Source organism: Hippocampus comes, unplaced genomic scaffold, assembly GCF_001891065.2.
Source record: "Hippocampus comes isolate QL1 unplaced genomic scaffold, H_comes_QL1_v1.1 scaffold252, whole genome shotgun sequence".
Lineage (NCBI taxonomy): Eukaryota > Metazoa > Chordata > Actinopteri > Syngnathiformes > Syngnathidae > Hippocampus > Hippocampus comes.
Window position 1 is genome coordinate 697,140 of NW_017805485.1, and position 17,462 is coordinate 714,601.

General features: G+C 40.8%; 1 protein-coding gene across 3 annotated transcripts in view; it reads right to left on the bottom strand.

The window, feature by feature from the left end:
* The window catches only part of LOC109519540 (leucine-rich repeat and fibronectin type-III domain-containing protein 2), a 129,447-nt gene that overhangs the window by 39,298 nt on the left and 72,687 nt on the right, over nt 1-17,462 (bottom strand). For all 3 annotated transcript variants that reach the window (XM_019876130.1, XM_019876128.1, XM_019876127.1), the window contains one exon: nt 11,039-11,156. The gene's annotated coding sequence lies outside the window, so the exon portion shown is untranslated. The remainder of the gene's footprint in view (nt 1-11,038; nt 11,157-17,462) is intronic.

The following is a 17,462-nucleotide window of genomic DNA, read 5'->3' on the forward strand; positions in this document are numbered from 1 at the left end:
AAGTACAGGAATAGTTAATTTACGCTTTTCAGAGGCGGTCATGAACGCCTCTCGAGTTGAACGGACGCCTCTCGAGTTGAATGGAAGGAGCGTAGCACCATCTAGTGGAGGCATTGTAGATTGCGCCTTATAATGCGATGCGTCCAGTGTATGAAAAAAAATGACAAAACAGCCATTCATTGAAGGTGGGGCTCATAATCCAGTGCGCCTTTTAGTGCGGAACAGCAAGTGATCATTAATTTAGGATTTTATGGATACAACACATTCCCAAAAAGCTGAGACAGGTGGACTGCTCATCAAACACCTGTTTGCAACATCCTACTGGTGAACAAGCTAACTGGAAACGGATAGGTGCCATGTTAGGGTATGAAAGGAGCTTCCTTGATTTATTCAGTCATTCACATGCAAAGATGGGGCAAGGTTCACTTCTTGGTGAACAACTGCGTGAGGAAATTGTTGCTTTAAGGACAATTGCAAGGAATTGAGGGATTTCATCATCTATGGTCCATAATATATTCAAAAGGTTCAGAAAATCTGGAGAAATCACCGTATGAAGGCTGAATACCAACATTGAATGCCCATGACCTTCGATCCCTCAGGCGGCACTGCATCAAAAACCGACATCAATGTGTTACGACATCACCACAAGGGCTCAGGAAAACTTGTGAAAACCCACGTCAGTAAATACAGTTCCATGCTACATCTGTAAGTGAAACTTTTAGACTTTACCATAATGCATTTTATTTAAAAGCGCCTTTCATGCCACCCAAGGACACTGTACAGACAATAAGAAAATACAATGTAAAAATTTGTAAGCGAGATATTACATAAAAAACAGGACATAAAATCGTAAAAACATAGGGAGTGGAAGAGCTATGTGTTGTAGGCAATCCTGAACAGGTGTGTTTTTAGACGGGACTTGAAAGTGGAGAGAGATGTGCAGTTTTGGAGGTCATGCGAAGTGGGTACGTGTTTTGTGGTCTGATGAGTCCACATTTCAAATTGTTTTTGGAAATTGTGGACGTCTTGTCCTCTGGGGCAAAGAAGAAAAAACAAATCCGAACTATGATGGACTCAATATTTAAAGCCGGTTTCTGTGATGGTATGGGGCTGTACACGTGCAAATGGCATGGGTAACTGACATATCTGTGAAGGCAAAATTAACAGTAATGGGCATTCCTTTCCTGGGACGGAACAGTCCGCCTGTCCGTCCCGGATGGATGCCCATTTTGGACGGAGGATGTACACCAAGCAAGAATTCGAAAAAAAAATATATATATCCTCCCACCAAGCTTCAACAAGTTGTGTCCTCAGTTCCCAAACGTTTACTGAATGCTGTTAAGAGAAAAAGTGATGTAACATGACCCTCTCCCAGCTTTTTTGGAATGTATTGCAGCCATAAAATTAACTAATAATTTTCTATAAACAATAAAGTTGATCAGTTTTAACATGAAATTACTGTGTTTGTAGTGCATTCAATTAAATATGGGTTTGAACATGTTTTGAAAATCATTTTATTTTATTTTGTTTATGTTTAACACAACGTCCTAACTTCATTGGAATTGGGCTTGTATACACGGTGCTTTTTTTTTTCTTTCCTGCAGGGAATAAAAACTCTCATTTTGATACACAACCATGTAAATGTGACCTTGAGTGAACGGATTTGGTCATGAATGACGATGACAAAACCATGATTCTTTTTCCCTTTTTTTTTTTAACCTTCCCAAGGAATAACAATATCGCATCTTCTTCTGCTGCTTGTCGACTCGCTTTCTCTTACACGCGTTCTCACACTCTCATACCTGACTCAGGGGGATCATAACGCACCTAATTCTCCGTTCAGACTTGCCGCAGTCTTGACGCCCACCCGCCCTCCTTCATCCCCGGTGATCTTGCAGAGAATGTCAGTGTGATGAGCCAGTGTGCAGCACTTTGATTTGTGGGCCATAACTTGCTCATCTGGTGGTTTTCTGTCGACAGTAGCGCCCTTCAAAAGAACAATCTAAGCCTCAATTTTAACGGGTCCCTGACTGTTCTTAGGCTGTCAATCCCGGCGTTCCCAGGATGCACTGCATGATTACCTCAGAGACACTAACACTACATCGACCTACCCTGACTGGAATATTATAGCAAGGATGATCTAATGACGAAACGTGATGCTGTTGAACTGAGACATTTTGATTGTTTGATCTCAAGGACAAGTGGCTACTGAATCCAAACGGTAATCATTAAATCACTTTTATGAGCTGTTTTTCATCGAGTTGTTTCACGTTACTTCTACACGATGTTTTTGAACTGATTGAGGTTAAAAGGACTAAAATAACTAAAAAAAAAAAAAAAAAAGCTCACTGAATAAAACAACACAACAAACCCGCAGGAAATATTTTTAATGCCTGACCAAATATTTCGGATCTCTGTCAAACAACAGTAAACAATCTTTTTCAATCTTTATTATTGTCCTTCAAGCTTTAGTGAAGACACCTCAATAGCGTTATAGTGTCTTTGCAGAAAATAAAGCTTTCTATAAAGCTACTTAGGGAAACTGGGACCTACACAATGTAGGTTTTTTTTCAGTTTTGTGACGTCATGTGTTCAGAACTCCATCTACGAGTCTTGATGAAATCGCAAAAGATAAACATCAGCGTCTGTGAGGAAGCGAATATCAGAATGCACTACGTGAGTCACAATAGGTGTTGAGGCAAAGTGTCAAAGTTTTCCCTTGCCTGGATGCAGGCCCGTAAATGGGACTTGCTGGCAAGCATTTGGTGGCTGGGCTTGCCCCCATGAGGCCGAGCACAGCCGCAAGGGGAAATGTGCCCCCCAACCTTACCATGGGCTCACCACCTGTGGGAGGCACCAAGGTCAGGAATGAGATCCTGCACCATGTGGAGGAGTTCAAGTATCTTGGGGCCTTGTTCATGGTCACCTCCTGTGCGTCATGACGAAAACAATAAGATCACCGATGCAAGCGGCCAAAATGAGTTTCCTCCAGAGTCTCTCCCTTAGAAATACAATGAGAAGCTTGGTTATCCAGAAAGGGCTCAGGGTCGAACCACTCCTCCTCCACAATGAAAGGAGCCGGATAAGTTGCCTCTGCCATCTGATCAGGATGGCTCCAAGGTGAAGTTTTCCGGGAACTTCTCATCAAGAGAAGAATGACTCAGGAGATGCTGGAGAGACTATGCTTCCCGGTTGGCTTGGGAACACCTGAAGATACGCCCGGAAGCCAATTACCCCACAACCGACCCCCGATAAGCGGAAGAAGATGGATGGATGGATGGATGGATGGATGAATGGCACACAGGTAACCCAACTGCACTGATACTAGTGCATACTGTGTAACATAAACACTAATTTTGCATAATTGTTAGTCAACCTCCCCAAAAAAAAAAATCATCCATGACCAACTCACTGACCCTTACATTAAAATGAACCCATGATTTATATCACCACCAGGAGAACAGTTATCAGTCAGCAATCCGCCAGTCTTTTGGTCCAAATTTTGGCTGTCCAGAGATGTCCACTTCATTAATTTGTCGTGATATCAGAAAGTAAGGTGCATGACTCCCGTGTCTGGTGTGACATATAAAATACTTAAAACACACATGACGTTGGTGAGAGAAGTAATGAATGTGAGGTGATTAATTAATAAATAAAGTCTTATTATCATGAATTGATTTTAAAACAATATTTGGGGTGATTTGTGTTATTAATTTACTGTTTTTGAAACAAATTGAACTTTATTACACTATATTTATAAAGGCAGACGAGTGATTGCAGCTCTTGCATCATTCTATTGTACAGGTGGTCACAATGTTGTGCCTGCTGAATGTTTGCAAGTTATTTCCCCACATGTTCATCTTTTGTTTACAGAAGGGTTACGACGCAAAGTCACAATGAATATACTGTACTGGACAGTTGTTAAAAAAAATGCCCTCACACTCAAACCCCAAACCCACACAAACACTTCTATGCCTCTCTCACTTTTCAAGCTGTGGTTCTTAGTGACGAGGATCTTTCTGCAACCGTGTCGCACGCTGTAACCGCTGTGCAGAGGTGTAATAGCATTTTCCACCAGGCTGTTGCTATTGCCCATGAGAGAAGTCTTTATCGAATTCACACTTGGTGATTATGCTGCGCATGAGGCTTCACCGCTGCACCCGTGGTCAGTTGTGCAGCTGGTGGCTGGTTCAGAGAGCATTAACAGATAGGAAACACATACATTCAGTAGTTGTCGGCATGCCGGGAACAGTGCAGATAACACATATCATACTTTCAAGGAAGCTGAGGGATGACTGATTTCTGGTAACTGAGTTTTCATACAAATGACCACAGTTTTCTGTTTTTATTTGTGTGTGTGTGTGTGTGTGTGTGTGTGTGTGTGTGTGTGTGTGTGTGTGTGTGAGATTCATCACTTTCTCTACATTACATTTCTTTTTATTTATTTGAAAAATTTAGAAATTTAAACTCCACAAACAACCTGCGTTCGACATATGCGTATTGTTCACCCTTTAGTAAGAGAAGAAAAAACAAACAAACAAGCGAGAACACCCGCTGTTAATGAACAAGCGAGTGTGTCGACTGCAACTGGTGCTGCTCCAACAAATGTTCAACAGTGCAAAAAAAAAAAAAAACCTTTTTGATGGTGCGATGTGTTTGTATTTTGTGTTATTTTTTTTGTAACACTGATTATGTAAAATTCAATTTTAGGGGTGGGGGAAATTTCCTATTCTGAGATGCATCGTGATTGATATGGACAAATTTGAAGCGATCCACCATCATCCATATTTCAATTATTTAAATATGCCAATTAAAGTAACACAGAAGCTTCTAAATAATAGGGAAAGAAGCGTGGTACCCGTCATGAGCCACAGTATATGTAATCTGTATCGCGCTAATGAGACGGCTGGCTGCTGTTGCTGCGGGTACTAGTGATGCAACTGACCAGAGAACAATCGAGGAGCCAATTTGAAAGCTGCCAGCCTGATTGGAAAATGCCAAGCGGATTACGAACCATCGTGGCATTTATTGCCAAGGTTTGCGTCGTTATTTCTTGTGGAAAATGAGGGATTTCGAGCACTGCTGCATAAGGCATACGTTGGAGCCCAGGTACACGATATCATCCTGACGCTATTTCACGCCACACTATTATCCGAGCACGTTGATCAAAACATCTTATATACGAACTTGGAAATGTGCGCAACACTCACTAGCTTAGCGTGTTTGAATTGACCTGTGACCTGTTTTTAGGAGTTCTTATAGCTGTAGCCTGTTGAAAGCACTTCCAGAATTTTTGTTTACATTTTTGTCTGAGGGATTCTGTGCATGTGGCCCGGTGTTCCAGTGGTTAGCGCGTCAACCTCACAGTGCGGAGGTCGTGGGTTTGATCCCGGCTCCGGCCTTCCTGTGTGGAGTTTTCTTTGGGTACTCCGGTTTCCTCCCACATTCCAAAAACATGCATGGCATGTGAAGGGAACACTCAAAATTGTCCCTCGGTGTGAGTCAGAGCACGGATGGTTGTTTGTCTATGTGTGCCCTGCGATTGGCTGGCAACCGGTTCAGGGTGTCCCTAAGACAGCTGTGGGATAGGCTCAGCACCACCCGCAACGATTGTGAAGATAAAGAGGATCGGAAAATGGATGGATGGGTTCTGTGGCAAGCATTGCGTCTAAAGTCAAGTTCATGTTTATTTATTTATTTATGTTTAACTGCTTTTGTACTGAAGTACATCTTTGTAATTAACTACAGTGATTTGTGCTCTCAACTTTTATTTCATGTTGAACACCCAAAACAGATATTTTTGGGACAAAATGGTAACATGTATTTTGGTATAGCACTTTTTGGGGGCACGGTGGGGGGGGGGTGTCTATGGGGATCAATATACTGATTACTGTATTGCATATTTTTGGTAAATTTGCATTTTCCACGTATTCCCATTAGCTTCATAAAATGCATTGGAAATGAATTCAATGCTTGTTTCTTATCACAAATACCGTTTTTAAAAATTGCAGGTGACAAATGCCTACTTGGTGAGACAAATAGAAATGTGTGCTGTGAAAAAGTGCATCATTGTTAATGGATCGATGGAACGCACACACACACACACACACACACACACACACACACACACACACACACACACACACGTCTCACATCTGCGCGTTACATATATATGTGGGAGAAGTGCATGCACTGTGTGACATCCTTCTGCATTCGAGAACAAAACACAGAAGCGTGTGTATGACAATATTGAGCTGGCTATCGAGCCGTTAAATTCAACTGTTAAGAAGTCAATGAAGCCCAGCTCAACAGTTTGCCAACATATTTGTCTTTTGTTACTTCATCGCTTGCTCACGCCATCATGGCAGATGTACACTTTAATGTTGAAATTTACTGAGAAATCCTCATTTCACTTATTGACATTGTAGATTACACCTGCAGTTACAGCGTTAAACATAAACAGATTTCAAATCTAAACTAGGAAAGAGATCAGGTAAAAGGAGAACAAAATAAGACTGAATAAAAAAAATGCCTCAAATTTAGTTTTGTGAAAGGCATCTGGGCATCATCAATGAAATCTAGTTGAAGCAATTGGATGATTGCACTATTGCTACCTCCACTTTCTTTTTCTCAGCTCATGTTGATAATGTGTGGGAGTCTCAGTGACCTTGAGAATCTGCCAAGAAGCAATAAAGCTGTTGTAAAGAGTTTGTTTATTTTTCACTTATTTTATTACCCATGAAACACACCATGAGGGAACAACAGACCACTGTCAAGGTTAGCCACAGTTAAAATACATCACGTAACGTTACGCATCATCTTTGTCACTATTTTTTGGGGGGGTTTTTGTATGTTTTTTTTAGTTTGGATATTTTATGGACTGTGTCATCTGTTATATCTATGATCGGAACAGTTTGAAAAGGAATGTTTTGCTTTCAAGGAGAGCATGTTCCTTGGGAGTAAGCCTTGTGTATGTGCCACCATGGGGGTTTTCTAATGGCTGTCCTGAGTAATGTAAATCTCAAGTTCATTTCCCAAACCCCTGAGGTCATGTTACTTTGGCCCAGAGAAACTTTTATGCACTTCAAAGTGCTACGGAGTAAAATGTGTGTAGAAAAAGAAAAAAAATATATTTCGATCTTATTTAAAGATGTCATTAGGCTATGGGGTTCCAAGAAGGTTGGAGACGGCTCTACGTCATGGGTCGGGAACCTATGGCTCGCGAGCCAAATGTGGCTCTTTTGATGATTGCATCTGGCGTGCAGATAAAACAAAATATTTTCACTTGTTTAATCCATCCATCAATTTTTCACTGCTCATGTCTGTCACGTTTGCGAGGTGGTGGTGGACCCCCAAAAAGCAGGCAGGAGGGAGGAGCAGGGTGTACTTGAAGAATTGTATTAAAACACAGAGAACTAAATCCTAAACAAAGTCCTAACAACAAAACGAATCCAAAGTATCAAAAAAAAAAACCACAGCAGAAGCTCAAAAACAATAGCAACAGAAACATGACCGAAACATGACAAAACAAACAAACATGACAGCAGCAAAGGAACAGCAACAATGACCTGACAATGAGTGCTCGGACTGGGAGTCCTTTTAAAGCACTAATTACATAATGACCAACAGGTGTGCAGCTGCAGGGAGAGCCTTACAGTGCCACCTGTTGGTCCCAAACCGAATCATGACAATGTCCTGTTCAGGGCTGCTGTTGGCTGCAGGAGCAATTGCTGGGCAAACAATTTTTGACTCAATGTGCTCAGTTATTAGCTCAAAGCTAACCCTTCGACTAAGCAGATGGTGAAAAGAAAAAAAAAAGATGATGAGTATGGAACGCTTTAGGACGAATGGACCAAAGAATTCGCCTTAGTGGAGAGAACAGGTTCTTTGGTGTGTCTAATTTGCAATGACAAAATTGCATCGCTGAAACGGTCGAATGTAAAGCGGAACTTTGACACGCGCCATGCTACGGTCGCATCAAAATACCCTACGGGAGACACCAGAAAGAAAGCGTTCAAGCGACTGAGTAGGGTGCAAGCTAGATCTTTAGCAATAGTGAGGAACAGAAAACCATTCACATTAATGGTGAGTATCATAACCAAATTATTTAAAAGAATTAATTCAGAGGCTTTTTAAACTGACATGTTGAATTCACTTTTAAAATACAGTATATTATATGGCAGGCGGCCCGGTAGTCCAGTGGTTAGCACGTCGACTTCACAGTGCAGAGGTACCGGGTTCAATTCCAGCTCCGGCCTCCCTGTGTGGAGTTTGCATGTTCTCCCCGGGCCTGCGTGGGTTTTCTCCGGGTACTCCGGTTTCCTCCCACATTCCAAAAAAAACATGCTTGGTAGGCTGATTGAACACTCTGTATTGTCCCTAGGTGTGAATGTGAGCGTGGATGGTTGTTCGTCTCTGTGTGCCCTGCGATTGGCTGGCAACTGATTCAGGGTGTCCCCTGCCTACTGCCCGAAGACAGCTGGGATGGGCTCCAGCACCCCCGCGACCCTAGTGAGGATCAAGCGGTTCGGAAGATGAATGAATGAATATATTATATGGCTCTCACTGAAATACATTTCCAAATATTTTGCTTTCATGGCTCTCTTAGCCAAAAAGGTTCCCTACCCCTGCTCTACGTCCTCATGGACTTCATATTATTGACAAAGATACAGACTTTTAGTACACAAACATGTCTTTTAATTCTCTGCTCTGTGGTGTATGTTGATTTGTTTTTTGAATCCAATAATGTCAATCATTTCATTGTCCAAGTTGATGAATTAGAATATATTGTGTTCATAGATGGACCACACCGCACATTGTGCAATCACTCTGTCATTAGCTAGTAAAACCTTGTAACTGACAAGTTAATGTTTATATGTCCAATATATTTGTAGACACTTTTAATAGGCACTCTGTAATAATTATCATTAAGAGCTGAGGCAGTGTCGGACAGTAGTGACATAAGCAAGGTTGTAGAGCCGCTGTTTTTAACACAGTACAGCTTCAGTTGTGAAGCTACTTTTGCTATGACTGTGCAAGAGTGTTGACAGGATTAATATTTTCCCATTTACTGGAGCAGTATGGATTATGGAAAGCGGGGAACTGGATACCGTGGCAGAGGAAGGAACAGAAATGCACAGTTGACCTCCACTTTTCCCGAAAGGTAGAGACCAGAACGCCCCATGAATCCGTTTGTAATTGACGACCATTGAAATGAATTGGGGGGAAAAACATTTCAAACCACAAAAAAAAAAAAAAAAAATCTTCAAGAAACAAAATACTGCTAAACAGTCACTATATAGTTGCGGAGTTTGCACATTCCCCCCTTGCCAGTGTGGGTTTTCTCCGGGTATTCCGGTTTCCTCCCACATTGCAAAAAGATGGTAGGTTGAATGAACATTCAAAATTGTCCCTCGGTGTGATTGTGAGTGTAGTGTGAATGGTTGTTTGTGTGCCCTGCGATTGGCTGGCAACCACTTCAGGGTGTACCCCACCTACTGACAGCTGGGGGAAAATCTGGGAGAAAAATCTTTCCAAAAGTGTAAAAATTGTTTTTATGCAAATGCCTTGTCCATTCGATCAAACGGCTTGATTTCCCAATAATTTTATCTGTATTAGGTGACTCTCAAATCAATTCAATAAATATTCTTTTAATGGAAAAAGCCATATCAAAGTTGAGCTGAGTCTGACAGAGGTTAACACATTCATTAAACCTCCAATTTAGAGGAGCATATTTTGGCTGTTGCTCGTCTTGTCTGACTTTCTGGTAAGCTCTCAAAGTCTTTATTCGATCACTCCCAGGGGGAACACCTGCAGGCGCTCAACACCTACCTGACACTTTTGAACGAAATCAACCCAATTTCCCTGGCAGATTGCATTTTATCTTTTCATGAACTGTCCCACTCATTGTAATCCATTTTTTCCCGCCCCTGAGGTATGGCACCTACTTGCCACCGCCTACTCGAACCGCTTATCTGTTTTCCTTCTTCCTCCTGAAAGTAAATTTGAAACAAGCAAGGATCATTTCAATGTCAAGGCAGCTTTGTCCCCGGAATAAAAGGCGACAATAAGCCCTGCAGTGACAGCAGTAAATGGTGCCAATTTTCCTCACAGAAAGGGTGATGAATAGAATGAGTCGAGGAAGAGTGGGCAGATGGCTTAAGAACCTAATCCAACTTTGTATATCAGAATGTGTTGGGTTTTTGACCCGCTCACTGATTTGTATCATTTAATCATGCTAGACAAAAGTACAATGGCATGTAAGAGGATTAGATTAAGTATGTCAAATTTTAGCGAAGTTGAACTTGTTTTGTTTGATGGGGATGAAACACGCACATATTCCATGCGCTCAAATGTATTGGCCCAAAGAATATTTCTCAACTCATTGCAAAGACATGATCCCCAAAGACATATTTTGCAATATTAGTAACACTCAATAATATTATAGGGTACACGGTGAGTTAATAAAATGACTTTGATGATATTTAAAAAGACTCTGAAGCTGTTATTAAAGACCACATGAAAAAAAAAAATCACACTACAAATCCGAACACCAAGCTAATTACAAAAACAATAATTGTAATAAAAGAATACATACATCATAAAAGATTTGGGTGTGTTAGACAACATCAGACACTTTGTGGAATAAAAATGGAAAATTACCATATCAGAGAACTAAATGTGTTCTTTTCCCCGTATCGAATTCATGCTGCAATTTGACACCACGGTTAATTATACCAACACGAGCTGACAGAAGTCTAATGAGTCAACAAAGGCTAAAAATTGGACAAACGCAACACCATGACAGCTTGAGAAATATTGAAATTGGATAATATTCATTAGTCTGTCAAAATATCATGCACCCATTTGGCCATGACTGATAAATGGCCACCTGCAAAACCACTTACAGGTTCGAAAATATACGGGGTGCTGCTGTCGCGTCAAATTGAGACACTTCTTAGCGAGATGGAGTGCGTGCATTTTAACACATAGTGAAATAGCGAGAGAGCACCTAAGAATGTGATTTCATGGTACTCACGGTGATCGTAACTTGTTTGGTCTACTCAAGTATCCAGACACATATTGGTCATGAGAAAGCAGGAGGCAGATTCCGTTTCTTGTTTTGATCCGAGTCAAACTTGTCTCTTCTGGGTCACCTAAAAAACGAAAATCAAGAGTTTCAAATTAGCTTTCTGGTGGCATATTATCTAGCCACAAAGCAATTTTGAGGAAACAAAAAATCTGAAAATATTCCTGGCTTTTTGAAATGTGCTCTTTTGTAGAATGACGCCATGGGTTTTTCCTGGTTGTGCTTTGTTTTGACCATTTTGTTTGTTTTATTTATGTCACAAAATGATACGACAGGAGGGGAGGATATTGAGTTTTTTTTTTTTTTTTTTTTTTTTAAAAGAAGGCCAAAGCTGCTCCCTCATTAAATTTCGGGACAAGTAAGAGCGCGTGGCCTCACAGAACACAATGCTGTTCCACACCATGAGCCGGGATAAAAGCACACAGCCACTGAGGCACTGCAAGGATCTATTATGTTGATTTTGGTCAAACATTATTCCGAAGGAGCCCACCAAGATAAATAAATCAAGGCATTTTTTGGAATATCTCACCACAAGGAGTGCTTGCTTTCTGAATAATGCTGCTTTCCGCTAAGAATACAGCTTTAGTTTAAATCTGCCTCTGCCAGACGTCTGTCTCTGCCAAAGCCGACAGTTGGGGTAAAACACTGAAATGCACAAAATACCACTGAAAGAAATGAAGCCACAGTCTCATACCGCTGGACAACAGAGTCCAAATTAAACTGTGTCACTGTGAAGGCTCATAAATGCTGCTCTGGCACGAACAAGAAAAAGTAGACTGTTTGCTCCATGAAAATGACTTTTCTTTGCATTCCCTTATGATGTGCCACTTATTTTCGCATGTATTTTCTAGAAACATAAGTAGATAAGAATACTTACCTCATATGTATCAAATTTGGCCAGTTTATTGACATCTCGAGCTGCACATGCGTCATTATATGCGTCATGTGAAGTCACGTCCTGTGTTAAGTCAAATCCCAAATCACCTTATTCATACAGTTAGCCTATAATAAAGTCAAGATAATTACACACCTTCGTAGCCCGACTTCAATAATCATCAAATAGATTAATATCTGAGTGTCAATTAAAATGTATCCATACTTCAAAAGAGTTGTTTTCTTTTTATTCTTTAATAACAGCATGATTACAATTTCTGTGGCTTTGCGTAATATCTCAATGACTGGAGTGATTGCTTTTTTACAAACTATTGGATTTGTAAAATATGATATTTATTTGAAAAGGTCTTCAGCACGTTTCATAATTGCCCTGCAAATGCTTTCATTACAGTGGGAAAAAGTAGTGTAATTTTTACAAATATATTTATAAGATAATATGAATAAAATTTGAATGTATTATTTTTTTCAAATTCATATTTATACATATGCAAATGTAACATTGGTACCTTTAAGTGAATTAATTTTAATAGTAAATGTACATCTAAATCCATGTTCTGTTTTGAACTCAAATGTATCCCATTTTAAAAAACATGAGTAATTTGTTTACTCATTTGTTCACTCCGCATTTCAAAGCATATTTACAAGCGGCTGAAGAATCAATACCTGAATGTCAACAACCCTGAACTTTGTAGTTTGAGTTTGAAGGGGAAGTTTGCAGTTTTTAGACTGCTAGCAACATTTGAGTGTAACCTCATTTCTATCACGAATGTTCGCATGCATGAAACATGCATGAAACACGCATGCGAACAAGCTGTTCTTATCCACGGCTGCTACATGCTAGCATGACTTATTTACGATGGAGTGCTGTGTTGTTCGCCTTGTATTGTCTCAGGAGCTGTTCAATTCCTTCTGATTAATTTTTGTTGCTAAGCAGATGTAAATAATATCGCGAAGGAAACCAAGGCTGCTCGGTTTCTCCAAAAGCATGGCCAGGCTGTGCATGTATGTGCCCACATATGCCCAACAACAATGAAGCTACGCCGTTTGTCTTTATTAGTGATGGGCACATCATTGTACTTAAAAACAATGTAGATGATGAATGTTGACTTTTCCGATTACAAAATTACGAGTTAAATATGTCAGGTAAAACTTGACATATATATATATATATATATATATATATATATATATATACATATATATATATACATATATATATATATATATATATATCGTATATCATACACTGCACATCATATACTGAACTTTGGGTAGATATTTTGCATATTTACCGACTCAATGTAGAGCACACTGAAAAGGATTTTTGCTTGGTATTACACAGTACAAGCTTTCCTTGCCTCGCGAAGGGTAATTCATCCACTATCAAGTGGCTAAATAAAATGTATGGCTGTTGCATATACAAATCATCCCCATTTGTATCATCATTGGCTCATCACACTCCCATATAGTATCCGAAAAATCCCGGTAAGAGAATCAGTCTGCATTGCGGGGTGTTTCTAAGCCAAAGAGATTTCCTCATTGTTTTGGTTGTGGTGGCGAGCCTTTGCCAAGGATACGTCAGTGTCTATCCTGGAAACAGAAGATGCTTAATGGAATTCCAGAGGCTACAAACTTCATTTCTCTTGGTACTTAAGCGAGTTCCCAAAAGGCCTGATGACGGGCTTTGCAAACTGAGTGCAAAGAGGCATGAAGCTGTAAAAGTTGAACCAGGATTCAGACAGTAACAATTTCACACTGTGTAATAATTGAGACGTAGCTGCTGGCGTACAAGTCACACACTGCAGGTCATCAATAGCTGTCACTCGAGATTATGGTCCGTGTGATGGAGTGAAACATGGCACATAGTAATAGATTGTCTCTCTCTCTCGCTCTCTCTCTCTCTCTCTCTCTCTCTTTCTCTCTCTCTCTCTCTCTCTCTCTCTCTCTCTCTCTCTGAATCTGTGTGTATACAGAGGTGGGTATTCTGTCAAAACTGACGGAAGGTGTGTCGGTCCGTCACCGACAGACGCCCGTTTTGCTGACGATTGATGAAGGACGGGAAACTTAAAAAACAAAACAAAAAGGACGGACTATCGACTGACAGAAGTGGGTTTTTGTCGGTCAGTGTAATGGTCACGAAGCGTGTCAAGTACCGACAGACCTCTCAGTCCGTCACTGATGGATGCCCTTTTGGTTGACGGAAACATGTACGGCGCCGAATACAATTAGGGTTGCTTACACTGACTACTGGTATATGGAAATGCCTTGCGGTTCCTACACAGCATGTGGTGGTATGTGGAGCGACCCCCCCCCCCCAAAAAAAAATAGCGTTTTATTGATCAACAATGTAAATTATGAATGTTGAGTTCTGCCATTACAAAATTAAGAGTTAAATATGTCAGGTAAAATAAAAAAACAACAAAAAAAAACCCTGCCTTTATTTTACATTTTGTTTTAAAAAGTATTTATGTTAAGTGAGGTCCTGAATGTTTTTTTTTCAAGTAGCCGATTCATGTTAAGTGAAATCTACAAAATACTCTTTTTTTTCACTCAAATTATTCCATTGTCAAAAAGGTTCTTTATTTTTGATATTTTTTTTTTTTTTCTGAAATGTAAGTCGCTGATGGTGAAGTGGTCCACTCGCCGGACTTAAGTGCGGGCAGCGTGGGATAGGGTCCCACTCAGTGATGGTGTGGATTTGGGCGTGAATGGTTGTTTGTCTCTATATGTGTCTGGGGACCAGTTCAGGGTATACTCTGCCTTCCGCCCGAAGTCAGCTGGGGTAGGTTCCAGCAACTCCCCACAACCCTCTTCAGGATAAGCGGTGTTGAAATAGATGGATGGATTCTTAAATGTGAGTAAAAAATGCCCTTCCAATAAAGTAGCGAAACCTGGTGTCATTTTTATCGAAAGCAGGGTTGTCGGGCTTCACTGAATGTAAGTATTTAACTAACTTGTAATCTAACTTAGTTTTAAAAAAATCAATTAGCAAAGTCACGAAGTTACTTTTAAAACAAGTAATCAGTAGAGTGCTACACTTTTAGGGAAAGTGTGGCAACGCCGTGAGTAATAAATTAACAGACACATGCGTACGCACGCACACTCACAAACACAAAAAAGGATCTTCCTGGTTTTGCATGTGCCTCTGAAAATATTGAGCTTGATAGCACATTTGTTCTGACCAGTGGGGACACTTGACTCCCACAGCTCAAATTAAAAACCCAAACAGACACCAAGACCTGCATTCAAAATCATATTTTCGAGTCATACAAATAGTCGTGTTTTCAATCAATTTTGCACTGCTCTCTGCGGATTCAACTCACCAACTCCAGTGAAAACTGATTCATTTCGCATGAAAGAAACTGACGGCCCTGACCTGAACCCCATCCAATTGAACCGCAGTGGCGACACCCATTCACCGACATTAGTGATATCTGTCATGCTCAACAAGTCCCATTGAAGAACTCCAAAATCTTCAAAAAAGCCTCCCGCATTTGAAGTTGCACTTGCTCCAAATGAGAGGCCATTCGTATATCACTTAATTTTTCCGTTTTTTTTTTTTTTTTTTTTTTTTAGGACAGGACCTTTGTCGATATAGTTTAACAGCGGAATGCCCCTCATTAGTCTGAGGTGCACTTCTAAAAGATAACATTTATTATGCAGCAAGGGCTGACTTTGTCTTGCCTTTCACTACTATCCGCGCTGGGCACAGGACATGCATATTCTAATTCTCTCATTATTATGCCTACTAGTGTAGCTACTTAAATCATCAGATCATCAAAGAACTGGTGTAAGGTTCCTCTCAATCAGATCCAATCTCTCTCTGCAAACAGACTCATCATGATACGATGACGGGCTGCTGTATATAGCTTGAATTTATCCATCAAAAGGGATTTGCACACGGCACTGGCGGCGAATGAGTTGCTTGCCAAGGTTGGTGGTCGGACGACATGCTATTCAAATTCCTCAAGCCCTGCTGTTTGCTTTGTTTGGATCTGTAGTGAGTGCTGGGTATGGTTTGAGCATGTCTCTTTGAACATTCATGATTGAATGCAAAGCTGCGAATTCAATCATAGCAGACATTTAAGGTGTTAAACTAATTTCATTCAACAAACTCATCTGTTGGCAAAAGTGTTCTGCCTTCTCTGAAAGCAAAAACAAACAAACAAACAAAATAAAGCCATCAAAAAAAAAAAGTGATTAGCGAGATGCTCTCAACATCATAGAGGAGAATCAACGTCGACTTGTTGACAATTCTTTCCAAGCCCTATGCCGGACTGCAATTAATTACTGTCATTGGTTGACAGGAAGTGCCAAAACGTATGGCATAAAGTGGAAATGGAAAGGCACATTGTGTATGGTACTTGATGGAAAGGCTTATTCAGTAGTGCAAGACAAAATCAAGGTACAGCGGTACCTTGACCTATGAGAGCCCCGACTGAGAAATGACTAAAGATAAGATATATATATATATATTTTTTTTTTTTATGCCAAAACTTGCAATCAGTGACTTGAGCTTTCGGTTCTCCACAGCTTCATTCATCCATGCATCCATTTTCCGATGCGCTTTATCCTCACAAGTGTCGCGGGGCGTGCTGGAGCCTAATCCCAGCTGTCTTCGGGCAGGAGGCGGGGGACACCCTGAAATGGTTTACAGCCAATCACACATAGACGAACAACCATCCGCGCTCACACTCACACCGAGGGATAATTTAGAAGTGTTCAATAAGCCTGCCATGCATGTTTTTGGAATGTGGGATGAAACCGAAGTACCCGGAGAAAATCCACGAAGGCATGGGGAGAACATGCAAACTCCACACAGGAAGGCCGGAGCTGGAATCGAACCTGGTACCTCTGCACTGTGAGGTCCACGCCCTTCCACAGCTCCAGTAAAGTGAAACAAAAAAGCATCAATCAAGGTACAACCTCTTAGTGGGACTTCTGTTCACTAATAAATCAGTTTACAGAAACACATTTTGCTTGGGTGAACAACCTTCAAGACATCCATGAGGAATGTTGACTTGAGCTCACGCGGCATAAACGTCGTTTGTCACATACTTTGGGTACATTTATTTTCTGCTGCTGTAAATAAGTACGGCGCCCCAGAAAGTGAAATGTACGAGTAATCGCACAATTAAGAAACCCAGAACTGAACGCATATTAACCCCTTCAGGGACAGCGGTTACTAGAGTGGACAGCTTATCATGTTAACAGGTTACAGGTTATCATTATTGGTGCATGAAAGGGTTAAATGCGCCTTTCAGCCACACCAACCGGAGCCCCGTGTGTATGTAGTTGGGGGCTGGATATGAGGGTGAGGTGGTCAAGCTTTTGGGGCTGTCATCCCAAAAGAATTAATTACGGTTCTCCTCATCAATGCCTCATGTCTTGCACAAGTGTGCTAATTTCTCCATATCGTCTACTGACATTCAGTGGAAATCGGGGGGGTTCAATTACTTTTGCCTTCCCTCCTCCTCAG